The sequence below is a fragment of the Pongo abelii genome, chromosome 13 (genome assembly GCF_028885655.2).
Source record: "Pongo abelii isolate AG06213 chromosome 13, NHGRI_mPonAbe1-v2.0_pri, whole genome shotgun sequence".
NCBI classification, from domain to species: Eukaryota; Metazoa; Chordata; class Mammalia; order Primates; family Hominidae; genus Pongo; species Pongo abelii.
Genome location: NC_071998.2, coordinates 55,507,595 through 55,535,078, shown reverse-complemented (window position 1 = coordinate 55,535,078; position 27,484 = coordinate 55,507,595). Strand labels below are relative to the sequence as shown.

At 41.6% G+C, this 27,484-nt stretch overlaps 1 long non-coding RNA gene across 1 annotated transcript; it reads left to right on the top strand.

Annotated features, from left to right (window-relative positions):
- The first annotated feature begins 6,023 nt into the window (after positions 1 to 6,023).
- Positions 6,024 to 26,015, top strand: LOC129047854 (uncharacterized). Its single transcript, XR_008509695.2, has 4 exons — positions 6,024 to 6,486; positions 18,109 to 18,242; positions 23,713 to 23,769; positions 25,815 to 26,015. It is a non-coding gene; the product is annotated as an uncharacterized LOC129047854 (long non-coding RNA).
- The last annotated feature ends 1,469 nt before the right edge of the window (positions 26,016 to 27,484 follow it).

The following is a 27,484-nucleotide window of genomic DNA, read 5'->3' as shown; positions in this document are numbered from 1 at the left end:
GGGACTGCTGTGTCAAACATGAGTGTCGTGTTTTTTGGAGTTCAGATGGAAAAGTGCAAGAGAGTATTCTGATTCTGTGGTTGTTTGTGGGGAAAGATGGTGGTTCGTGTATCTTTTTCTCCCTCATGTCCATGTGAAGGGAGTTGTGCTAGCAACGCAGGAAGGTTTGTTCATCATTATCACAGTAATTGGGGAATGGGGATGCTGACATATATTGCCAAGGGGCCAGGGGTCTTAACCACTCTGCAATGCCTTTACAGTGAAGAATTTTCCCAGCTCAAGTTATTCATGCTCCATTGAGAAATACTGTGTTCCAGTAACAATTCTGGCCTGTCTCCCCAGCTCCACTCTCTCTCCCTGGGGTTCTCTGATGGATATATCAGAAGAAGACATGAGCCTGCCCAGCCTAGCCCCCTCCACTCTTGCTTCCTGTTCTGTCTGCCTGCAGAGTAGGTGTTTTCTGGGGTAGGCCTGCAGGTTGGTTTGTTTTGTTTTGTTTTTGAGGAGTGGGGTTAAGTTCAATTCAGGAGTGAATAATTAGGAAATCCATTGTGGGACACATCAAAATTCCATGCATTTACCTGCTTCACTCAAAACCCACCAATTTCAATGTTAATCTCGTCTAAAATATACCCTCACAGAAATATCCAGAATGCTTGATCAAATGTCTAGGCACTGTGGCCCAGCCAAGTTGACACATCACACCAGCTCCAGCGCTTGCCCAGAAGAGTGATGCGTTCTCGGATCTCCAGACCAGGCCGGTCACCAGCTGAGTGCCAGAGAGTGACCTCGGTCAATGCCACAAAGGATCACCTGGCCAAGCCCTCCCTGGTTCCTAACTCACAGAATCTGGGAAAGTTATAAAATGGTTATTTTAAGTTACCGAGTTTTGAGGTGGCTTGTTATGCTGCAATAATAACTGGAAAACTAATTTTAAACTCCCATCACTCCCCCTCTCTCTTATGAAACTTCAGCTACACAGGCCACTACAAACACACATGCTCCCGCCTAGCCTCAGGCCCTTTCTACCTGCCATTCTCTCTGTCTGCAATATTTTTTCTCCAGCTCTTTGCTTAGCTGGCTCCTTTCATCTTTCCTTCCTGCTTCAGATCAAATATTACTTCCTCAGAGAAGTCTTCCCTGACCACACTCCCTAAGTTGGCCTCCTTCTCTCTCTATGTAGCTTTTTTTCATTCTGTTCATTTTCTTCAAAACATTGATCTCAATCTGAAATTATCTTGCTTTCTATCTTTGACTATTGTTTTCCTCGATTAAAGAATTAGATCTGTAGGGTAGGTTCTTAGCTAGCTCATTTATGGCTCACACAATGATTGGCACAGAATATGTGTTCCATAGATATCTGTGGAAGGAAAAGTAATGAATGCTTATCTCACATGTGGGTGACTGCCTTCAGGATCCTGTCCACAGGCCTCAACTTACTAAGTCTGCTATCATAGAATTTAATGAAGGATGATTAGAGTTCCCATGAGCTATAAAGGGGGTTTTTCTCTGACTTTTCTTCTGCTCTTTTTTTCCCCCTCTAATGAGATGAGAACAAAAAGCCTAGCATCCTTTTACAATACCTCACAGACAAAAACCACTGCATTTTTATATGTGATTATCTGTGGGGCTTATTTATAAATTTTCCTAACTCTTGTGGATTAATTAGAAGACATCTCTAAACTGAAAAAGGAAAAAAATTTTCTCTTATTTCCTGGAAATCCAGTCTGCTCTTAGCCTTTGTGTAATACAGCCTCAGTTCTTAATTTCTTTCTTCTCCAGTCCCCCAGAACGGGGCTTACAGTGAGCTTGGGTTAAAGGGTTGGGGAGAGGCAGGTCCATCCCCTACTTTTTCTGTTCCCCTCTTTCCAAGTTACTGGTTTGGATACACTTGAAGCATAAAAAGCAACAAATATTTTTTTTCTCATCCCCTGAACTGAGGTTCTTATCCAAAGCCAGCACTCAACCCATGCTCTATACTTCCTCATTCCCTTGTATTCTGATTCTCCCTTGTATTAACCATGTTTTTCATTTTCTGTATTCTGATACTTCAACATTTGGGGCCTTGCTAACCCTGGAGAGACTGCCCTTCCCAAGGTTTGCCAATTCCTAGAGAGTAAACAACTCACTTGGGAACATGCCTTTCAAGCATAAATCAACCAGTCCAGAGTTCACAGCCCAACCACCTCTTTTATTGGGCTTTCACACTCTGGGCCACCATCCGTCTGCCCTAATTACCCTAGGGCCAGGTACCAGACAACTAGAGAGAGCCCCTAAACCCTAGAGCCCGCTGAAATCATTCAAATCAGCCAATCCCCTGCTTCACCCATTCATTCCCACAGAAAGCACAATAAAAGCTCCTGCTCACAGTTCCCCCCGCCGCCCCGCCCCCAGCTTCTGCCCTTGACCCACCCAGGTGTTTCTCCATGTGACCCCCTTGTGGTATGGTATGCCCCCTCCTATTGGGAACTGTGAGTAACAAACCATCTTTTCAATGGCAATTGTCTCCTGATCTGTTGACCTTACTGTACCTCAAATTTCTATTAAAATACTGCATTTTAAAACATCCTTCTAGACTGTAAGTCAAGCCAATGTCTTAATTGCTTTGGGCAACTTGGATTCTGCACACTCGGTGCTCAGTATTTTAAGTTTTATTTTAGCAAGACTTAGAAACCTGATTTAAAGCACTGATTCATTCAAGAAACATTTTTTGATGTCTCATGTGTACTTGGTATTGTGGAAGGCCCTGGGTATAGGAGGATGAATAAAACATGTTTTTAGGCAGGCTCCTGGCAGGATGGGGAATCAAAAAATATTTGAGAAAGGAAGAAATGAATCAATGTCTTCCCAGAGTTCACAAGCTAGAATCCATTGCTTGCCGATCCCCTGGTGTGTTAACTCTGTAACATTGTGGTCAATTTTGGAAAGTTTGAAATTAGAATAGACTGGTTTGTCTTGTTCTGTTCCATTTTTTACATGTCAAGCTAATTGAAATCAGGACTCTAAAAGATTGTTCAAATTTTCCAAGTTATTATTTAGCAGATTTAATGGTCTTTCTTGGAACACCTTTACAAAAATATAGCCTAACTCAGTCTAAGAAGAGCCTAAGGAAACCGTTGTCTGGGGGACATAAAGTAAGTATAATATTAACAATAGGTCAAGTGCAGTGGTTCACATCTGTAATCCCAATGCTTTGGGAAGCTGAGGAGGGAGGATGGCTTAAGGCAAGGACTTCAAGGCCAACCTGGACAATATAGCAAGATTCCATCTCTACAAAAAATTGTAAAAATTATTCGGGCATGGTGGTGCATGCCTGTAGTCCTAGCAACTCAGGAAGCTGAGGCAGGAGGATCACACAAGCCAAGGAGTTTGAGGTTATACCGAGCTATGATCACTCCACTGCATTCCAGCCTTGGTGACAGAGTGAGAACTTGTCTCTAAATAATAATAATAGCTAATACTTACTGAGCTCTTAGTATATGCCAGGCATTGTCCCAAACATGGTACATGTAGTATTTTATTTAAACATTATAATTCATATTATCATCCTTAGGTTACACATGAGGAAATGAAGCTTAAATAGAATGAATCATTCACTACAGTTAACATAGCCAGTGAGTACAGCCAGGATTCTAATTGAGGCAGCATTATCCCAGAATCTACCTACTTAACAACTACAGCTATGAGGTAAATCTGTATAATTTTTCTCAGTGTACATTGCTTAGACCCATTTCTAAAGTCCACGAAAGAATTTGGGCCAAATTTATTCCCAAAGAAATCCTAGCCACTCAAAATTCTGCTACTAAATACACAATATTTGAGTTTGCCAGAATCTTTTTTCTTCCAATAATGTATTAGAATTTCTTTTTATGCTTTCTCTTCCTGGTCCCCATCCACAGGGGCCTAGTTGGTGATATAATAAAATGAGCTACTTTAAAGAAAAACTCCAGAATAATTTCTCTCCAAAACTTTCCGTAAAAGGGAACTGAGCTTTAATAACTACATTCATACATTGAATGCACCTTAGGACTGGAAAGTGAGTTTTCTGCTTCCTTATTAGTGAATCTTTCCCAAGGAATTCTGTCAAAATCTTGTGGCAATGACTACCTCCCTGCCTTGGCTTTAATTATTCTGTTTCCATTAGTCTGGATCAACATATACCACAGAGGTCATCTCTGGACTTGATGTATTGCATTAAAGGTGAGCTTCTCTAGGATAATTATGTCCTCAAAGACCAGGCATTGGGATAATGCCTTGGGGAGTCTGAAACTCCAGTCACCTTGAACTTTGGATATTTCTTCTCTTAACACACATTTGTGGAAAAGAAAACCATAGGACATGAAATAATGCATAAGTTGCAAATCTGTTGTTTTCTCTATACATGACTAGAGATTAAATAAATTGACTATAGCAGGCAAACAGTACTCTTTTCTCGAATCTTGAGTTTCAGAATTCCCAAGAGAAACACTAAAAGCTACTTCCTTTCTTCTCTCGCATCCAAAAGAGAAATCGATGAGCTATTGAGTAAGACTTTTGATTCATTACCAAGACTCAAGCTTCCTAAAACACTAGTCAAATGGTATTTAATACTTTGTTTTAAGACCCAAACTTGCCCATCCCGGCCTACAGTAAACGGAGAAGACACAGCCCAGGGCTTGCTTTCGCTCCAAAACAAGCATTTATTGAGTGTCTACTATGTGCCTGATCATGTTCTAAGTCCTTGAAGATAGAGCAGTGAACTTGTATCCTCATCACTGAGGAGGGAGAAGGCAGTACTGGCCAGTTACTTGAAATTCCCATTGGGACCAATTCACAGGGCAGAACACTTTCAGCTCTACTCAGACTCTCAGAAGTTGGGTAGGAAGAAACTCCCTAAGTCTTTGGAGCCTCACAGCTGCCTTAGGGGCTCTGCTTTCCACACTTACCAGAGACAGGTGTTTAATATGAGCTGGGGACAAGAAGCGCGAACCCCTCCAATTTTTATGCAAAGTTTTGTGAGCAAGTATGAGCATTTGCTGGAGCCAAAGTCTACAGGTGTCCTCGAGTTCTCAAAAAGATCTGGACTCCTACCAAGGTTAAAAGCATTTCCCTAATATACCCACAACTCGTGGAGCCCAGGTGACTGCGCTTATACTTTCTTGGTGAAGGCCACATGTCGAACCAAAAAGTAATGCCAAATGGATGCCACACTGACTGCAAAAGCTACTTAGCCTGGTGTACACCCCGCTCAGTCCTTTCTCAACTTCACAACTTCACTCACCAGAAAGCTTCGGGTGCAACTGTAAGATGGCCTATTCCTTTGGAAAGGAATGAGAAACACGTAGGCTTGGAAGTACTGAGACACTGGCGCCTCTCCTGTTTTGGTCCTGAATGGATTCCCGGCGAAGAAATCACATGCCTCTCTTCTCCTGACCCTACTTTTGGCATCTCTTAAGGCCAAAGCTGGTTCTCAGAGCTCGTCTGCCTACAGCTACTAAGTTCTCTGAGAGCAATAAAGATACGACGGGATCCATCTGGACATTTTCCGGACAGGAGAGGCAGCCCGGCATTTCCCTTCAGAGAGTTGCTGGGGATGCACACCTGCTCTGGGACAGCCGGAGTGCGCAACCCACACTTCTACACGCGCGCCGGGCAACATAGCGCACCGCGGTACACGCACGCCGACCAGACACACGCAGTCTCGTACACGCCCAACGAGCGCACACACCTGCACTCCATGCACGCGCGATGGGCGCACACACTCGCATCCCTACACGTGCGCTAAAGCGCACACACCCGCGCTCCTATTACCGCGCTCGCGCGCAAAAGAGCCGCAACTTCCGAGTGGGACTCGGCATGCGGGAGTAGTGCCCGGTACTTCACCATCAGTCACCGTCGCGTCCGCCTCCTCCCCTGCTGGTTGCACCTCCAGCCGCAGAGATTTCCAGCTGGGGCACAAGAACTGTCCAGGCCGAAAGAGCTGCTCCTCCGTCACAAAGCGCAGTTGCACACTCTACTGCAGGCGCGCGGGGACCCGGGCCGGAGCCGGGGTCGCAGCCATGGTCCAAGCGCCTCTACTCGTGAGCCCTAGCAGTGCCTCCCCCGCGCTGCTCTGGGCACCGAGAAACTGCTGGGGCAAGGGGGAGGGATTTGGAAACGCGCACCACCTTCCCCAGCTCCCGTTGCAGGTTCAATCTTCGACCTCCGAGACGCTCGGTGACTTCTGCTGGCACCTGCTGCCCTCGTCATCACCTCCCTCATCCCCCCTGGAGGGCACGCTGGAAAGCTGCAACTCCCCACCCTCCGCCCAGGAGCGCCCCGTAGACGCGCAGATGGGCCCAGCCACCCAGCGGGGCGGCAGCCCTGCACACACAAGTTTGGAGAGCGCGCGAGGCACCTGAAAGTGGTTGGGGTTTGGAAGCAAAAGGGTGACACCTGCTGTTCGCTGGGACCGCTCTGCGGGTGTGGGCGTCGGTTTGGAAACGGCCTTTGCCTGAGCTCTGCTTGGTGAGTGGGCACTCGCTCTCGGTGTGATTCTGGCGCAACTGGCACCCACGTGTGAGCAGCAGTCCCAAGTGCTGAGTTCTTTCCTCACTGACAGGGTCGAGAGAGAGCAGCAATGTGGTAGGAAAGCCCGCAGACATTTGTCAACTGGCTGGGCCCAAAAGACCATATTCGTCTTCCATTATTTAACTTGGGATTGAAGGTTTACTCGCTGCTGTATTGTGAACCATTTCCCTAGAAGTGGGCCGGCAGAGCCAGGGACTCTTGTCCCAAAGTTGATACCTATCTCCAGCAGCTACCCAGCATAGTCTCTCGGCTCCAGCTTAAAAGGTTGGGCTCTCCAAGCTCTGAGTAACCGATTCGCAGGTCCTTAGTCCTCTTTGCAGAGAAACTGATCTGCTGCAGAGTTAAGAAAAGAAGCAGTTCTTCTTTTGACAAGAATCCCCCACACTTACAGATTCATGTGCCATAAAAGGACCTTTTCTTCAAAAGCTGAACTGCTTTCTGTGTGCCCCCAGTCTGTGACCTCCTAATAGAATGAATTGCAGGGAGGAAGCAAGGTTTGTAAATCCATTCTGGTCCTCTGAAGACAATGTTCCTCTTAACTGAGCAGGTTGACTTTAGAAGACCCAGCTTCCCTAGAAGTCCTGGGTTCTGTGACTTCAGAGCTCCCAAGTGGGACTGTTAAACCCAGCCAAGCTGTATGAAATCCTGGGTCTCATTTATCTGCCTCCCACACTTTCTTCTTTCTCCCAGTTCCTGATCAGGCCTCTCTGGCTTCTCCAATTTTCCTTTAAGACTTTTTCCTCCTCACCCTCCTTCTCTCTGTCTCTCATCTTTCTCAATCATCTAAGTACTCTACTCTTTTCCCTTTTTCTCATTCTCACATTCTGTTGCTGCATGGTTTTGATTCAGGCTCTGGAAGCCCTTAGGAATGAGATTTTCTCAGTCTGGCGTAAAGGCCATAAAACACTGCATCCCACTTCACTCTTACACACCTTCCACCTGTTGACGGATGGATGACAATGTTGTGACCAGAAGCTTGCAGGAACCTAACCCTAGGTATTTCCCCTAGGAGGAATGTTAGTGGCACCTTCATAGAACATAGCTGCCATAAATAACAACGTTTGACTATATTTTACTATAACAATGCCTTTTTTAGGGTGCTTAGCAAAAGAGATCCCAGTAACTACTAGATAATCTCTCTAAGTTCAGAGCTCTTGCCTTAACCCCCAAGAATGAATACCGTTGACTTTTAGGTCACATATTCTTGGTAGACGAGGTATTTTGGCTCATGGGCTTCCCAGCCTCTCAGATCCAGTCTTACACAGTGTTTCGCCTATTCTGCCTGGATGTAAGTCAGGATCTGGTCATAAAAATAAAAGGCTGCCTAATTATGAACTAACTCACCTTCCTGATCTCAGAGCTGGGCCCTCTCAAAAGCACAAGTGACTCAGAATATAAAGTGCTTCCTCAAGCTCCTCTCACATAGTTTACAGCCAAGAACAAAACTAGCCCATGTGGAAGGGACCTAATTTTTTTCTGAAGTTCTTCATAACAAATCCTTTATGAAATCTTTATGGTAATGCTAATATTAATCTTTGATAAAATCGGCTTATTGTGTTTCATTTATGATTTCTTCAGATGGATGTGTTGGTTTCCAAGGGCTACTGTAACAAATTACCACAAACATGGTAGCTTCAAACAACAGAAAATTTCCCCACAGTTCCGGAGGCCGGCAGCCTGAAATCAAGGCATCAGCATGGTCTTATTTTCTTTAGAGGCTCTGGGGAGAATCCTTCCTTGTTTCTTCCAGCTTCTGGAAGCATTCCCTGTTTCTTGGCTTCCTTCCCTGCATCACTCCAACCTCTGCCTCCATGGTCACATTACCTCCTCATCTTCATGTGTCTTCTCCTCTTCTGTCTCCTACGAGGGCAGTTGCCATTGGATTTAGGGCCCATCCAGGTTGTCCAGGATGATCAACATTTGACTATATTTTACAGTATCCTTGATTACATCTTCAAAGAGCCTTTTTCCAAGTAAGGCCGCATTCACAGGTTTGGGAAGTTAGAATGTATATATGTCTTTTGGAGGACAACCATTGAAAGAAACCACACATGCCCTGGTAGCCACCACTGGGGAAGAGAACGTGCTTACAAGATATCATTTCAAAGCTTAGGCCCAGCCCTTGTGTGTGTGACTTGGTGATTAGCACACTTGTTATTCCTGGCAGACGTGAGAGAAGACAGGTTGAGAGAAGGATTGTGCGAGGAGGCAGGGTGAGAGGGTCATGGTAACTAGACCGGATTACTAGAGAAACTAAAATGTACTGCATATTCCAGGAAAAGATGGACTTTGTTATGAAAGTGGGAAACATTATGAAGAAAGTAGAATGTTTACCTTTTTATGTTTTTTTCTGTTTTTTTTTTTTTTTTTTTTTTTTTTTTTTTTTTTTTTTTTTTTTTTTTTTTTTGAGACAGAGCCTTGTTCTGTTGCCCAGGCTAGAGTGCAGTGGCACAATCATGGCTCACTGCAACCTCCACCTCCCCAGTTCAAGCGATTCTCATGCCTCAACCTCCTGAGTAGCTGGGACTACAGATGTGTGCCACCATGCCCAGCTAATTTTTTGTATTTTTTTTAGTAGAGATGGGGTTTCACCGTGTTAGCCAGGATGGTCTCGATCTCCTGACCTTGTGGTTTGCCTACCTTGGCCTCCCAAAGTGCTGGGATTACAGGCGTGAGCCACTGCTCCTGGGCCATGTTTATTTTTCTTAAAAACTAAACTATATTGATTCTGCAAATTAATATTTTCCCGGAGACAGGAGAGGGAGAAAGAGAAAGATCGTGACAGCAAGAGAGAGACAGAGAAACAAAATGACCCAACCTTTACTCTCTATACCAGTAGTCTTCAAGCTGAGGTATGTTAAGACCCAGGATGGAGTATTTTAAGGAAATAAATTTCCAGACCCTCTGCTTCCACAAATAGTTTTTTTTTTAAATTGATCTTCCTGAGAAACACTAATGAAGATGCAGATTCCCCTTCTCAGTGCTCACTTTTTTAAGGAAAGGCATACCTCTCACTCATCCTAAATTTTATGACGTCTAGTGTCTAGTTGCCATACGTATAAAAAATTTACAGCACCAAAAAAAAAAAAAGACACAATTCAAAATATTGCTGTAGCTGTAGAGAAAGTAAATGACTGTAATCATTTCAAAACTCAGATGGTCGCTAATTCTTTGTTCATAATAAAGTTGAGGGAGACCTATTAAGGTGCCAACTGAGAGATCGTTAAAAATAATCTTTGATGATAGATTACTGTGTGACTTGGCAACTCCCAGCAATAACAGTGGCCACAGAATGACTGGTTCTTACACTTAAATCCCCTTACCTTCATGGCTATCTTCATCTATAATTAGTAATAAAAAGTATAGTCATAATTAAATCAAGAGTTTTTATGAGGCATATGGTCATGGAATTTTTTTTAAGTTGCATTTAAATTTATATACATTTTAGTTGTAGCAGGTATAAGGTTAGGATAACAGATGTTTAAGTGTAAACTATATTACAAGTAGGATAAAATTCTATGGAGAAAGTACATTGGAAATAAGATTTGGAGAAGATAAGGAAAATATACATGATTTCTAACTATAAGAACTTGTCAGATATTTTTAATGGATGATAATGAATATCAAATAACCACATTAATTAGAATTGCTGGCTTCCTTTAAAATGTGACTATAACTATTCCTTAATGTCAATATTAGCAATCAACTGGAAATAATATTCTTGTGAATATTTTAATTTGAAATATTTTAGATGTCAAATATGTGCAGATAATGTTAAAATATGTGCAGGTAATGTTACAGTAGGTAGCTAGTCAGGCATGAACAGGGCAGGAGAGGGCTGCCCCACCACACACACGCATCAGGAATGTCAGGAGACCATCAGGCGATGGTCAGGTGGTTGTCAACTATCTCTCTAAAATAATAAAATAATTGGTCACAGCTGGTGCCAGGGAAAGGCAGTCTCCCAGTGGATAGAAAACACCTGAAACTGTTGATCAGCAGCTTCTCAGTAAGATCCTGGGAGTTGGGCAAATTGGCTCAAGCATGTGCATTAAGAGGCAAATGGCAGGGTTTAACTGGTATATGACCTTCCTCTAGGAATGCTAGACTGGTAAGTGAAGAACGCCTCAAGTGAGCATCTGTACAACTCCAGTGCAACGATCAGGGTTGGGGTCCAGCCCCAGCTGAGGTCTGAGGAAAGTGGGTGGATGTGGGGTGGGGGAGCTGGAAGAACACTCGAGAGACACCAGGTAAATGAGAGTTGGCTTTATTCAACACCCTCTTCACAGGGTCAGTGTTACATTTACACACTGCACAGAAAATAGTGGCTGAGAGTCAGGTGGGGAGCTTCTCTATGTTGTGTCTACATGGTTATGATTATATAAGACATGGGACTATGTGCTTGCACCCCAATCCCACTGAGTCAGCTAGGCTGTTTACCTCGGCCTATGCCTGCTGCCCTACTTGGCTGCAGCACAGCCATGTTCCTTACATCCAGTAACCACACTGTGTTCTCCCCTCCCAAGGGCTGGCAGGCCACTACATGTGTGCACAGCCCACCCCAAGGGAGGAATCGGGTGAGACATAACCCAAGACCCAGGCAGTATGCCAATGTATAAAACCCCAAGTCAAAAGGGCATTTTGACCCTCAAATGCATTTGATCTCTCAAATCACCCTCTTCCAAGTGCACTTGACTACCTTTCACTCCTGGTCTAAAGCTTTTTAATAAACTTTCACTCCTGCTGTAAAACTTGCCATGGTCTCTCCTTCTGCCTATGCCCCGCAGTCAAATTCTTTCTCCTGAGGAGGCAAGAATTGAGTTTGCTGCAGATCTATACATTCCGCTGCTAACAGTAATCTCTGAATTTACAAAATTCTTTTAGGGATACACAGCAAATAAATAAATAAATAAATAAATAGAATTGCTGTAGACAAGCAGAATAAAGAAAGAGGCATGGCAACACCTCTTTGCTGTTAGGATCTTGAAGATGTTTCGCCTCCCCCACTCTTCCCAATGGAACCTGGGTGCCAGAGACTACCTGGGACAGCTCTACTGATGTCATCAGCACATGATTCTAGCCTCATTAACTCTAACTTGGGAAAAGTGCTTCTGGAGGAAAGGGAAGAAATTCTAAGGTAAAAGCCGCTCTCAAGGGTGAGGTCGGGTTTTTTGAGAAGAGTGCATGGGATGGCCCAAGTTAGAAGTCACAAAGATGGTCTGGTCTTAGAGAGATAGAGGGTGTGCCTGCCAAGAGAGAAGCAAAGGCAGGACCTGGGAACATGCTGAGAGGGTTTGTCTGTAGCTCACGAGGAAAGTCTCCCTTGGGGTATAGTTTCTCTTATTTCAGGGTAGAGTTTCTTCTCATTACTTCATTTCAGTAGTTCAGTCTGTCAGTGTGGTGTGCAATGAGATAGGGTAAGAGAGAGAAACGTGACCTGCGTCTCAGGAAGGGAGCATTTTATCTAGAAGAGTGAGTCCAGGATTGCTGGTCATTACTAGCAGGATGTGAAAGGGAGCCCCACAGGGGTGGGAGGGCAAGGAAGGAGCAAGCCATGGTGGGGACTATGCTAATGGGTTCTGGAGGAGGCAGATTTGGTGTCCAACCCCAGCCCCACTCCTTATTGCCTGGGTAAATGGGGCTATTACTTAGATGCTTTGAATTTGGGGAAGCCTTTACAGTAAACCCAATATAACTCTACAGGCTTATTGTGAAAATTAAATGGCACTGTATAGCAAGCACTCAACATATAGTTAGTGGCTATCATTAGTATTTGCTGAAGAAAATATGGAAAAGTTAAAAGAGAAGCTTGAATGAACCATATCCCCTCACCTGAAGGCAATTATTGGAATGCTTTTAGAGTAGTTATTTCTATTTTTTCTTAATTTTGGCATTAAGGCAGCTTTTATTGAATAGAAAGAGAAGAACAATGTGAAAAACCCCTGTAAGAGAAGACCTGACTCAGTTGTTCCCTGACAAGAGAAAAGAGGTTCATTAGTTATAAAATCATGTGAGTTTCAGCTTTTACTTATTTTTGTTTTTGTTGTTTAGTCATTCATTTATGGCTTGTGATTTATATCATACTCATACTCAGAGGCACAGTGGCATGTTTTGTAAATCTACCAAATACATAAACAGCAGCTATATTTTCCTATTTGTATGGAAGTGAAACCAAAGTAGATTGGGGAAAACAAGCTGGAAAATTAAGAGAAGTGGAGGTTGGGGGGGCATTTTGGAAAAATAATGTGATTATGCATAACTTGCCAATCCACATTCAAATTCAAGTTGAGACCCCCTGCAGGGGACAGCTACAAGGACATTGTTTCCCTGATCATCAGCCTGGAGCTCTTTCCAGAGAGCTGATGTGTCTGTGTGAGATTTGTACATGATTTCTCATAAGGTTCTTTTCTTGATCTTCAAGCAGGAATTACAAGACAGACATAGTAAGCTTGCTGACACACCTCTTATTCTCTCTGGAACTGACCATAAACCAGAATACATTTGATTATCTGATTTAGTGGAGAACATAGTAAAAAGAATAAAATGGATGATATAAAAATTGCACCAGCATATACTTAACTAAGGTAGCTATATCCTTTTCAATTTCTTTATACATAAAAGAAAGTTGCTATACCAGGTAATCTTAATATTTCCATCCAATTTTAATATTCCATGTATTGAGAATAATAGCTAATATTTATTCATTGGTCTACATGCATCGACTCATTTGTAAATATCATATGGTTGCAGATTTACCTTTAGGCCAGTATTAACATTAGTCTACATTCTGAAAGGCAATGCTGGTTAAAATTTATCATGCATGAGAATCACCTAGAGAGAGTGCTAAAGTGCAGATTGCTGGGCTCTGCCCCCAGTGATTCTGATTTAGCAGGCCTAGTGCAGTGCCCAATAACTGTTATTTCTAATAAAGTCTTAGCTACTGCTGGTGCTGCCATTCTGACACCTGTGGACTTAAAGCAGCTCCGTCCTAAGCTTGGGAGGAGCGGCGTCCAAAGTCAGGCTGCACATTAAAAAGTACAGCAGCTAAATCAGGAAGCTGATGAATTACATACAGATAATGGAGGATAACTGCTACTGTCTGAATGTTTGCATCCCCCCCAAATTTATATTTTAGAATCCTAACCCCCAAGGTGATGGTGTTAGGAGGTGGGGCATTTTGGGAGGTGATCAGGTCCTACAGGCAGAGCCTTCAGGATTAGGATTAGTGCCCTAATTAAAAGGGACCCCTCTCAAGATCATTCTTGTTGGTTAAAAAAAATTAATAAGATAAAAAATTAAAGGGATCCCAGAGACCTGCCTTCTCCTTCCACTGTGTGGAAACACAGCAAAAGGGCAATTCTGTGAACCAGGAAGCAGGTCTGTACCAGACACTGGATCTGCCAGTGCCTGGATCTTGGACTTCCCAGCCTCCAGAACTGTAAGAAATACATTTTTAGTTTTCATAAGTGACCCTGTCTATGGTATTTTGTCACAGCAGCCCAAATGGACTAAGACAATAACTGTATCATTTAATTACAAGTGTGTAGTACTTGTGGGCAGTTCATTTTGCCACATTTTGAAACTATTTCCACATCATTTCAAAGCTATAATAATAGCTTATCTTCTTAGGGATGGCTTGACACAAATAAAATTCCTAGAAGGGGCAAATGAAGGATAGAATGATCTTGAAGAGCCTTAACTCCACGTGTATGCCGACAAATGAGCACTTCCCTTTCATTTGTATTTGTTGCAGAAGCATCTGAGGCGTAGTACAAAGAGAACTTTAACCTCTTCCATGTTTCCACTTCTTTAACCGCAAAGTGCAGATGGTAACACCTGTACCAAAGACTTGCTGTGAAGATTTAGTGAATAACGCATATGAAAGCAACAATACTTCCCAGGAAAATCATCCCTGACTTGCCTGCAAATCAATCCCCATTCTCTCAGGGCACCTCATTCTTTTCTTTCAGAACACTTATCATGGATTGGAACTATATATTTGAGAGGGAGGATGGTAATTTGATTAATATCTCTCTCCCTCATGCTATTGTAAACTCTATGAATATCTATTTTGCCCATTGTTAGAGCCACAACACTTAACCTGGTTGTGGTTCATAGTAGACAATCAAAATATTTGTAGAATGAATGACAATGATTGGCCCATGGTAAAAATTCAGTTAATATCCATTTAAAAATGAATATATATGTATATGTACAAAATATGAGGTACAATCAAAATGAGAAATTAAGGAAGGTATTCTTAATAATTAAGAACTGCAACATGACAATAGAACTGACTGTACAGTCAACACAGCATTGGCAGAAAACTGCTGAAGTCTATAGCTCCTTGCAACTATAAAGCAAACAGAAGACTCTTGTGTTCAAGAATTGTATCATTACCTACTAGAAAAAAAACTAAGCTGAGCCACTAATCTCTGGGGTTGTCCTTCTTTGTTTAAGAATCTACTTCGTGGCCGGGTGCGATGGCTCATACCTGTAATACCAGCACTTTGGGAGGCAGAGGTGGGTGGATCACGAGGTCAAGAGATCGAGACCATCCTGGCCAGCATGGTGAAACCCCATCTCTCCTAAAAATACAAAAATTAGCTGGGCATGGTGGTACTCACCTGTAGTCTCAGCCACTTGGGAGGCTGAGGCAGGAGAATCACTTGAACCCGAGAGTCTTAAGTTGCAGTGAGCCGAGATCGCGCCACTGCACTCAAGCCTGGGCTACAGAGGGAGATGCCATCTCAAAAAAAGAATCTACTTCACCTCTGATTTCTTCAAATGCATTGACTGTTCTTTCTGAGCCCTCCTTAACAGAAAACTGAAATCAGTAGTAAGCAAAGATTCTTAGAATTTACAAGCACAATGCAGATTTTCAGCTCAATAATTCCTATAGGTCTGCCAAATTTGCCAAATTTATAATGATGGTCTGGGGAAAAAATTGCTCAATTAGATTGCCAAGAACACTGACATGCACAGAGAACATAAATTTTTACCTTTCAAGGATCAAAATTAATTTTTGGTATGAGGATATTATTAGTATGACAGTTTTACTGTACAAATTAAAAATAGGAATTGCATAATAGGACACAGACACTATATCACCAAGCTCTTAGTCCATGTGCACGGCAATGTGTGTTTTCTTGGAAGAAAGAGAAATAAACAGCTCAGTTCCTGAGGCAGAAGACAAGGCAGCAGCATATACAAGCTAATTGCAGACAATAAAAATAAATCTTAAAACAATTTTTATATACACCTAAGTGTAAAATAGACCATTTTAGACAGCTTTCCCGAGCTCTGCAATCAGAACCAAGCCTACTGTGCTGTGCTGTTTGTCAGATACAGCATTAGTTTGGGAAGCTTTCAAAATAAATTCAAGTTTTCTATAGTTTTACAGTAAGGGTCTGTGCTCCTTCTTCTGCCACTAATTTTTATATTTGGAAAATCATGTCAATATAGAAAAAGGATTCCAAGTACATGCTGAAGAGGGAATATTTTTTATATTTATGTATATAGTTTTCGGTTTATTATGGTGAAAGGAAACAGGGTTCCAAGTCAGAAGATCTGTGTTTCCATCTTGTTTTCACAAGCTGGCATACGTTTTTAACCTCTCTGTCCCTCAAGTGTCCCCTTCTGATAAAAGGGGGTTGATAGTAAAGCTAATCCCCAGGATAATGGCCAGGGTTGCCGTCTTCATTTTCATTTATTTGGGCTAATTTAAAGCTAGCTTCCATTCCAGAAACAGGCACACTTCTATAGCCTAAGGCATGGCAATAGGAATAATATATAGAAAAGTACTTAGTAATATCAAGAACTACACATAGAAATTTATTGGTGTTATTTTACAAACCTTCCCAAATAAGGAAGGAACATAGCTGCTGGCCATTGGTAGAAACACTCCCAAACGGCCACTTGTGAGCCAAACCTCCTGCAGGTTTCCCGAGCCCAGGCCTCGTTAGGTCTTTCAGAGTGGGCAGTGCTCAGTGCTTCGCATCGACCTTCAGTGGTACCTGCCAATTATCTTTCCCAGGTACCTGCTGAGAGGGCTGTGCTTTAGAACAGCTGCAATCTCTGCTGTTTAAAAATAGAAAACCACTTTAACTTGTGTAGGCTTAACACAAGTGGGAGCAGAGAGCTACCTCAACCTTAGTACTATCAAAGATTTCTCTCCTCCTTTGTATCTTAAAACAATCTAGATTTTTTCCTCAAACAAGAACAAGTTATTTTTCTGAATATTTGAAATGAACTAGCCAAATAGCATATTTCTTGGTGAACCAATTTTAATGAAAAATGGACTACTGCAACTTTTTCAGTTTCTTCATGTACATTACTACAATTGAGAGAAATGATCATCTTTGAGGATGATTTTCAAACATCACTAGTCTACAGGCTGTAAACCACCAATTCACACAAAATGCAAATTAGCATATATATGCATATGAGTGTATACATTATATATACATGCACATGTATATATAAGATCAGATGCTCAAGCTTATTAAATCTGGAAAATGTGAAATGAAAATCTAAAGAAAATATTCTTCCACTTTGTAGAATTGCAGATTTTTTAAGTTGCTTCAGTTAAGGGACAGAGAAATAAGTAGCACGTCACTGATTATGGATAGGTAAACTGGCAAATCTCTTTGGAGGATGGCGTCTACCAAATTTCAAAGTACTCATGTCTTATTACTCAGCAATTCCGCTTCTAAAAAATGGACTACAGATGGACTGGAATCAAATCTTACGATGAGGCTAGATTTTAAAGTCAAAATCTAAGCAAAAATCACAAATTTACCCGAAGTCCTCTCAGTTGCCCGCAAAGAACAATTCATTCTATAGAGTTATAATGGCATATTCTGCATAGAATTGACTACTGTTCTTATGTGGATTATTTTGGAAGTATGAAGTTCAGCGTTGGCCAGTTTTCAGAGGTGTTGACATCGTGTGCAGAAGCTTGGTTACTGGGGTGAGACTGTTGTTGCTTAGGATGAAGAGGTGTGTTTATTGGAGTGAGTTCCATCCCTGACAGGCTTTTACAAGGGTAGGGTTAACATGGATCCATTGGCTTGTCTGAGTTCTGGTGGCTCCTTATTTTCATGGCAACAGAACAATCCATCTTTTCCCAAATTTGTGGCAATTTTTAATTCTCTTTAGAAGAGCTTACTCAAATGTCTTTTGATGCAACTCTATTTCATAATCACACAAGTGCTGGAAATGTGTGGACAAGGATATTTACTGCCTAAAGAGATTGCAAACAACTTAAGAAGGTGATTAAATACATTTGGTACAGCCATACTATGGAATACAATGTAGCTATGTTAAACAGTAGGGAAACTGGATAGTACTGACGTGGAGCAATCTCCATGACATGGTGGTAAGTGAAAAAAGCAACGATGCACAATAGGTTCTGATCTATACATAGAACTCTCTGGAAAGATAAAAAAAGAAACTGATTAAAAGTGCCTCAAGAGAGAACTGGGAGCCTTTGGGTGAGGAGAGCAGAGGAGACTTACTCTTCACCACGGACTCATTTCTTTTTTCTTTCTTTTCCAGGCTGTGTGCCCCATTCTCATTACTCTACCTCAGTGGGTCTCAATCCCGGCTGCACATTGGAATCACTCGGAAAGCTTTAAAAATAAAACAAACCTGTGCTTGGGCTCCACCATAGGTGTTCACCACAGCTGTCAGTAAGTATCTGCAGCAAATTAGATCGGTGAGCACTTAGCCTAAATGGAAGAAAGAGCAGCAGAGTGGCTTAAGATAGGTTAGGATTGCTGAATGCTGTGTCTCCGTTTCCCTTAGCACCTGCATTTAAATAGTCACAAGTCCTATGAACTGAATCTCCTGAAATAGACCTCCTTAGAGGCCACAAGTCCTGGGCATTAATGTGCACTATCCCATTTGATTTTCACAACTACTCAGAGGGGCAATTTCTCCATTTTTTCTAGGGAGGGAAACTAAAGCTCATACAAGGAGATTAATGAGCCGTAAGTCAGCAGAGTCAGCGCTCAAAAACTGGAAATCTTAGACTCGAAATTCCATTCTCTTTCCACACTGCCCCATCAAACTCCTCTCTTTTACATGATTTTTCAGGTCAGTTTTCCAGACTGCTTTGCATAACAGTAGTCTCAACACACATGAAAAAGATCTTTTAAACCTTAGCACATCACGCCATCAGCCAAAACTCTCCTCTTATTCTTCCCCTTTCCTTTTGTTAAATATTTACTCAAGGTTTGGCAGACCTGGGGTGAACACCCTTCTTAATTCTTAGGCCAAGTTACTCAGATTCCACTTTCTTCATCATTTTTAGGCAGAATTATACTGCCCAGAAATCTGTGCATCATACACTTTCCACCCCACCCCCTACTGCATGCCTCCTAAGGGCGTCTCACTTACCCTTTGGGATGTTTCTGGTATTTACGCTCTTCATAAACCGGAAGTCTGTTTTCCCTACATTCTCTATTTAGTTAGTGCAGGGTTGACATATTCGCATGTATGTCTTTCCTCCGCCTCCTAAATCAGTGCCTCCAGGGCCCCTGAAGTACTTTTAGCAATCTTCTCTCAAATCTTTCCAGCCTCTTGCATGCAATTGAGAGGCTCAGAACTCAACACAGCCAGCCAGGTATGGTCTCCAGAGAACTCCATAGCAATTATTACTACAGTGAGAAGAGAACTCATTAATTCAAAATAAAGTGGAGCAGGAACAAAGTCATGTCAGAATGACTGAAATTTCTAGGGCTCCAGCTGGTGTTTGGTGAGGGTTGGTTGGGGGAGGGAGAAGAGGATACAAACCACCAGCAGAACACAATATTGACACGATGCGAGACCCGCGGTCAGATTGCTGAAGGCGCTGTAAGAACAAAATATCCACACCGGCTGCCTGTTTTTTCTCTTGGGTTGGGATTGGGTGGATTAAGTAGGTGGATTTATTCATTTTTATTTAACTTTCGACAATTGCACAAGTACTCCATAAGGAAAGTAGGAGCTACAGAAAGTAAAGCGAAGCAAATAAAAGTCATAATTCATGCATCCAGGGACAATCATCGTTAATATTTTGATGCATATCCTCCAGATATTTTTCCTATATGCCTGTGTCTAAAATTATTTTTAATCTGCACTTGAATTTGATATCGTGAACATCAAATATTTTCCATAACTTTGTATCTAACCATAAAAAAGCATGCTCTATTGTATAATTTTGACCATTGTACAATGTTAGGCATTTGGCTTTACCATCTTTTACTATTCAAAATTTTACACTACTGTAAGTAGCAACCACTTAGCTACCACATTGCACCCATTTTGTGTGGTTAGGTGCCCAGTGGCAGACAAGCAACAAATTGTTGTTGTCTTTAATGTAACGAGGAGTCTGCCATTTGAGAGATTGCTGGCAAGTCTCTGCTTCCGAGGTGGAATGTGATTACTTTTGGAAGAGACTTCTTTTGTTTTTAAAATATTATCAGGATTGACCCTTTAGTGTCCAAAAGTCAAAACAATAGCCACAAATGTGTTTGTTTTGAGCTCAAAAGTTATCTCCACGTCTGAATGTAGATACTGCAGACTTAAGAGGCAAGCGTCTAGTTCAGCATCTAGTTTGTGGTATCTTTAGCTGGCCTAAAAGATATTCTAGTAAGAGTTAGGCGAGGGTTTTCCTACCAAATATGTCTTTAACCTGAATCGTGGGTGTATTAGAACAAAATACCATATACTACTGGGTTAAACAACAGACACTTGTTTTCTCACATCGCTGGAGGCTAGAAGTTCAAGATCAAGGTTCAGCTGATATGGTCTCTGGTGAGGGCTCTCTTCCTGGCTTGCAGATGGCCACCTTCTTGCTGCCTCCCTTCTTTCTGTGTCCTCACATGAACCTTTTCTTGGCTTATTTGCACAGAGGGAGTGAGCTCTCAGGTGTCTCATCTTCTAAGGTATTACTCCTTTGGGATCAAGGCCCCACTCTTATGATATTATTTAACCTTAATTTTTTCCTCCCAGACCCCCCTCTCCAATTATAGTTACATTGGAGGCTAGGGTGTCAACATCTGAACTTGAGGAGGGACACAAACATTCAGTCTATAACAGTGGGCATCTACCTCCTGATGTTATTTAAGACTCAATAGCTTTTGAAGAGTGTAGTGTTAACTTTCCTGATGGCCTTCTCTGGGTTGGGGAGATTGTACTCTGAGATTGGGCATAGAACTCCTCATGAAAGGGGTAGATATTCTTTCTACCTGTCGTACTCAGGTTAAAAAAGTTGGTTATGATTGTAAAGTAGAGGAGATGAACCTATTGTTTCCAAGCCCCCCAGCACCTGAGAATCTGCAGGATGCTGAGTGTGAGTTTAGGGCAATAGATCACTATGGTTAAGAGCTCTGGCTTGGAACTACCTGAGTGCAAATTGCAGCTGCACCTTTTGTTTGCTGTTTTGGGCACATCAAGTCTTTAAGCTAGATTTTCCAGGTAGGCATATGGCAGCATGCTGGGGTACAACCTATGCTGTACCAAGGCCTGGAGTGGCCAGAACCCCTTGTTTATTTCCCTCTAGCCATGAGCAGCCTCCACAGTCACTATATAATGGTTATCAATGCATGTCATAACATGAAAAAGATTGGGAAGCACTAATTAAGCTTCAGTTTTCTTATCTGTACTATAGGGTTTAGCTTGGCCCCAATTTGTTCACTGACTTACTGCATCTTCTTAGGTGAACGTTGAATCTACCTGTACTTCAGTTTCTACATGGGGGAAAACAAAGGGTTCAACTAAATTATTATACATTCCAGGTGCTTTCCAAGTCCACAACTCTGCCATAATCACTAATGTCAAAGAAAAAGAAAACAAACTTAGCATTGTGTTTCAGTACAGAACATGTCAGAAACACTTTTATTATGCCAATCACAGAGGACAGAAAACAATGCCAGTGTCATTTTCTCCTGTACAACCTAGAGGGTTCACCATGAGGTCACAACATGGTGAAGTGATTGACAAGAGGCACAAATATGTATTGCTACTAAGTCTGGTACTAACTATTCTTTATGACTATGCAGATCATTCGCCCATTCTCCCATTTACCAGAGAACTACTGACAGCCTACTGTGTGCCATGCACTGCTCTGCATTGATATATAGTTATTCAAAAAATCCAAATTGCCTTCTTCATTGAGCTTATAGCCTAGTGGAAGAAGCAGGCAATAAACAAATGACTAATGAAATATATGACATGTCAGGAGGTAGGAAGGGATCTGTAATAAATAAAGCAGAGCAAAAGAGATGGATGGATCAGGAGTTGGGGGTAGGGGCCAGGGAAGGCTTCTCTGATGACATTCGAGCAGAGGATAAAGGTGTGAGATTGAGCCACAAAACTATCAGGGGACTAGTGTTCCAGGTTAAGTCTTAATGTCAATAAGATTCACCCTTATAATTTTAAAAGACATTAAGAATACACATACAAATGTTTATTACATATAAATAAAGTACAAATACTACTACTAAAAGAAATATTGACATACCTACTACCCAGCTTAGGATAAAATATATATTTACCAGTAATTGTGAGACACCCCACATGCCAATGTTTAATTTTTCAATGATCTTTAAATACTAATTTTGGTCTGGGCACAGTGGCTAATGCCTGCATTCCCAACACTTTGGGAGAACGAGGTGGGGGGATCATTTGAAGCCAGGAGTTTGTGACCAGCCTGGGCAAAATAGTGAGACCCTGTCTCTATTAAAAAAATTAAAAATTAGCCAGGTATAGTGGTAAACTCCTGTAGTCCTAGCTACTTGGGAGGTTGAGGTGAGAGGACTGCCTAAGCTTGGGAGTTCAAGGTTATAGTGAGCTGTAATCACACCACTGCAGTCCAGCCTGGGCAACAGAGCAAGACCCTTCTCTAAAAGAATGTAATTTTGTAGAAGAATATGAAAGAACAGGAGAAAATAGACAAGTGTATTATTAAATGAAAAAGGCAGGTTGAAAAGCAGCCTCACAATATGTTCCCCTTAATGTGGAAAACCCAGGTATATAGTATTAAATAGCCAATAGTACTAAGAGCTAATTATGTGTACAGCTCTATGTTTGTGTGTTTGTGTATGTGTGTGTGTGTTGTGGGTACGTAATACAGAAGTGCATTTAAAATTTATTTTTCATGGCTCTTTCTTAATAGTGGCATGGGAAACGATGTTTTACTCTTTCTGTATTGCCCTGTATTTTAAAGATTTCCACAGTGAGCACATATTACTTTGTATAAACTGCTATTTAAAAATGATTGAAAGCTTTTTCAATCATTGATTGGGATGGGACTACAGGCATGATTGGCACATGTCTGTAATCCCATCTATTTGGGAGGCTGAGGTAGAAGGATCACTTGAGTCTAGGAGTTAAAGGCCAGGCTAGGCAACATGGTGAGACCTTGTCTCTAAAAAAATAAAAGTGATTTTTAAAAATATTTCATTTTTTTCACTAAAGGACATTTAAAAGGATTTACTTCAGGCAGAAGGGAAATGATCCCAAGTGGAAGGTGTGAGATACAAGAGACATGGTGAATGTGTGGGTAAATCTAAACGCAGCATTGACTATGCAAAATAGCAGTAATAATGTCAAATGTGTGTGCATAGAGACAAGCCATAAGTAAAAGACTGGGTGACAGTTGCATTTAGCATGAGAGGGGGTTATCAGGGCCACCACATCGCATAACTTCAACGGCATCGTTCACAAAGTGCAGAGGGACCCAGGGAGTGAAAAGAAAAACTAAGTTTGCCTTAAGTGCTCTTTTCAAGCCATTGAAATTGAGAAAGAGAAAAAGGAGTTTCAGACCACATTTGAAGGAGGCATCTCCACAAAACATGAGGTCGAGATTTATATTTTAAAAGGTAAAGGCAGACAATACACCTTTGAAAATTGATAATCTATTAGGAACTTAGGGTCAGGAAAACAAAGAATGGCAATAATTTATAAGTAAGCAAGGTTTTAGCAATTAGGCCATTTCATCTTAACAAATTCAGCTAACCACTCCCTATAGTTCACAAGGTATTCATAAATTCTCTAAATAAAAGCAATTTATTGTAAGCAACACGGGCAACTGAACATTTGGTGAAATTGTTTCATAGTTTAAAAAATAATTTAACGTGATTTCTAATTTCACATTTTTTTCTCTTTCCACACTAGGTATAAATCAATGCATCTTGGTTCCATTCTTCATCATTTGCTGGTAGCTAAATTATGGTAAATTAAGCTAAGGACATTTTAAAATCCTGTTTAATTTGTCCACATGCTAAATATCCCAGCACACAAGAGAAAAAGCAGCATGTACTTGGATAAGACAAACCTAGGGCTTCCATCGAGTTAAGGAACAGTCTTGGAAGTCTTGTTATAGTTAATGTTTTTTTGAGTGGATGAGCAAATGAATGAACATACAAATGGTTATGCACACAATTAAGCAAACTACTTGATCACATTCCTCCTTTTGGTTTTGCTTCCTCTACCTGTCAGTTGTCCTGAACACCTGCGGAGGTATTTTGTGCAGGACGGTTTACCACATTGGCCTTGGGAGTTGAGGAAGCACCAGCTTAGGTTCTGCCAGGATTGAGCCCATGTGCTCTTCCCTGACAGTGAGTGCTGCTGGCTGCTGACACCTAGAATCTCAGCACGGGAGCTGCCCTTGTCACAGACCTTGGTTCCCCACTCAATCGAGCACCTGTGCAGTTGCCCTGTAGTCTGGCATCCCAGGCTCAGCAGTGACAGCTCCTGATGAGCTTTCACCTGACTTTCTAAATCAGTGCTGCTCACTCAGCCAGAGCCTGGTCACCCCTGCATGGAGTAGGAGTGAAGCTTATGAAAAGGTGAGGTGCCAAACACATAGAGGAGAACATGGAGGAGGCCATATTGTAATAACGAGGTAAGAAAAGATTCTGATAACATGGGAACATGTTTGAAAGTTCTTCTGACCAAAGATACTAATCTTACTCCAAAGGCTTGTGTGTGAAGAAACATGGCTTATGAGTCAGATGTCAGAGAATCATAGACCCTTCAGAAACAGTGGGCATCTTAAAGGTCACATGGTTCAAAGCCCTTGCAATAGAGGAAGAAGACAGGAGGACTAGCTCTTGTCTATTATCATACAGTATTGCAGGGGTGGAAAGTCCTCATTCATCGTAAGGGTCACAGACAACACTCCTATAAGAAAAGACAGGTTAACATGAGAAAATCATAATAAATTTATTTAATCAAAATTTCACTTGACATGGGAAACTTCAGAAATGAAGACCCAAAGACCCAGGGAATACTGTCTACTTTCATGCTTAGGTTCAATGAAGAATGACCATCCACGTAGAAATGTGAGTGGACAAAAGTTATGATCTCGTGGTAATAGACTGAGGGGAGTATCCCAGCAAGGACTGTGCATTCAGATTCTTCCTGGCCTCTCTGTGTAGCGTTCCTTCTTCCTGGGTATGGGGAAGGACCTATCTGGAATGAGAGTCTTTAAGGGAAAAGAGGAGGGAGAGAGTGACCTTTTTAGGTTTTGTCTTGCTTTGGGGTCTAGTTTCTATGATCCACTTTGGGGAAGAGGAATTCTGGTTTCTATGACTCACTTCAAAGGAGGATGGACAGGTGAGAGACAGGAGAGCAGCAGAAGGTCAGAGAAAGAGACTTTTCTTCTGAGCCTGCTTCTGTGACCTTCCCACATGGATGCCCTTGGGCCAGTCACAGAACCCGTTGATCCCTGGCTAAGCATATATGTTATCTCATTTAATCTTCACATTGCTCTTATGTTGTGGGTTCCATTATCATCCCAATTTTGCAGATTATAAAACTGAACTTTAGAAAAGTGATTTCATGGCTACATTAGCAGGTGGCGTAGCAGGAATGGAGGCAGAAAACTGGACTGGAGAACTGAGTTCTTTCCTCTCCTCCATAACTATATTATCGGTGGTACCCATGAGCATTTCAGCAGGAGCAGTCAGGAATGTTTGGTTTCCCACAACACTCCTCTTCCTCAACACAGATGAAGCAGTGATGACTATTCAGAGAAGCATATGGCACTGGGAATTGACCTTTGAATAGCTATTTCCAGAAGGTCGACATTCTGAAGTTCCTGCCATCATGCAATCTCAGGGAGTCAACAGTTACCTGTCAAGTCAGCCAAGTGTTTAAAATAGCACTTGACTGATGTTTATTGTCATCCGAAAACAGGGATTAATAATAGAAACTATCCCACAGACTTCTTGGGAAAATTAAATGAGTTAATATGTCTTTTATATTACCCCCAGAAAGCAAGCAGTCAGAAGTCACCCCATAAAACACCTTCCACCCTCTGAGCATGACCAGCAAAGTAGTTTCTTCTTTCGGACACTGCATCAGCCCAGTTCAAAGTGCATTCCATTCTGATGAACATCCACAAACAGTTATGAAGAAGACCCAAATATCATGATTTTGTTCCTCTCAGATAATAAAAATATCATGATTCTGAAGGAGTGTTGGTGGGTGTTCAAGTCAATTCATTTACAAGCATACACCTTACCCCAGTTCTCGTGGCTTCATCCTGAATTAGAGTTGTCCCCTGTCATCTGGAATATATTTCCCATTGAGACACATTACTCTCACTCCTTCTACAGCTGTCCCAGGCTCAGTGCTTGATTTCTCAGAGATTTTGTTATGTGAATCAGTCCAAAGTGTGTTACAGCAAGACTAAGTCATCATGAGTCACATGATCCACACATTTCCTATTTGTGTATTTGCTTGGTTGAGTGTGTTGTGGGGGGTTAGAATATATTTTGGTCTGCTTGAACCTTTGTGTTCAAATTCACTCTTAGGTTGAAAGAAAAATATAAACTCAAATTTAAAGAATAGCCTTCTCGTAAAAGACAAGCTTGGCTATGACTAAGCAGTTGTTACTTGATGAGCGAGAGAAGCCCCTTCTTGGGTAATTGCGGCTGCAGGAATGGAGTGACTATTTCCCCATCAGCATCCCCTCTGGGTCCTTCAGGTCTGAGCTAGAAGAGCAAGGGCCAGAGTCCCCAAGCACGTAGTTGTCTTGATGCCACAGACAAAATAATTTAATTCATGTATGCATCGTCATAAATCTGACAAATGTTTAGAAAATGGAAGCTTTGAAATGTGCTGAATTTGAGAGAGAAAGGTGTGCCTTTTACAGGACCATCAAGTCATCGCTCTGACCCAGGAATTTTTACGTAGTGAATACAGATTTGCCAGCCCATAAACTGAACTCTGTTACTGAAGTATTTTTAAAATCTCAATTTACAGTTTTCGTTCTGTGAGTTGGCAGAAAATTTAAACTAGTTGATTCTTGGTATATTCAGAAATTTCAAAAATGTCTCTCTTTTAGGAGGTACAAGTCCTTTCTTCCCCCTTTTTTCCCCAAGTGGGCAGGCATTTGTGGCATCTAGCATCAGGAAGAAAGTCCTTGCTCAGCCTTTCTCTGTGTTGGCATATCACACAGTGATAGGATCATAGTTAAAGCTAATATTTATACTTCACTCTCTATTGTAAGAGCTTTACATAAAAAAATTAATTGAGGAGTAGATTATTAATAATTCATTAACTCCTCACAATGACTCTGTGCTACTATTACACTAGTCCCCTCTTATCCAAGGGGGGCAGCTTCAAGAACCCAAGTGGATATCTGAAACTGCAGATAGTATAAAGCATTGTTTTTTCCTATACCTATATACCTATGATAAAGTTTAATTTACCAATTGGGCATGGTAAGTAAGAGATCAACAAAAATAACTAATACAAAATAGAACAATTATAAGAAAACACTGTAGTAAAATGTATGAGTATGTGATCTCTCTCTGTTTCAAAATATTTTCAGACCACAGTTCACTTCAGGTAACTGAAACCAAGGAAAATGAACCTATGGATAAGGGGGAGCTGTTTTATCAACATCCCCATTTTATAGGTAAGGAAACTGACACAG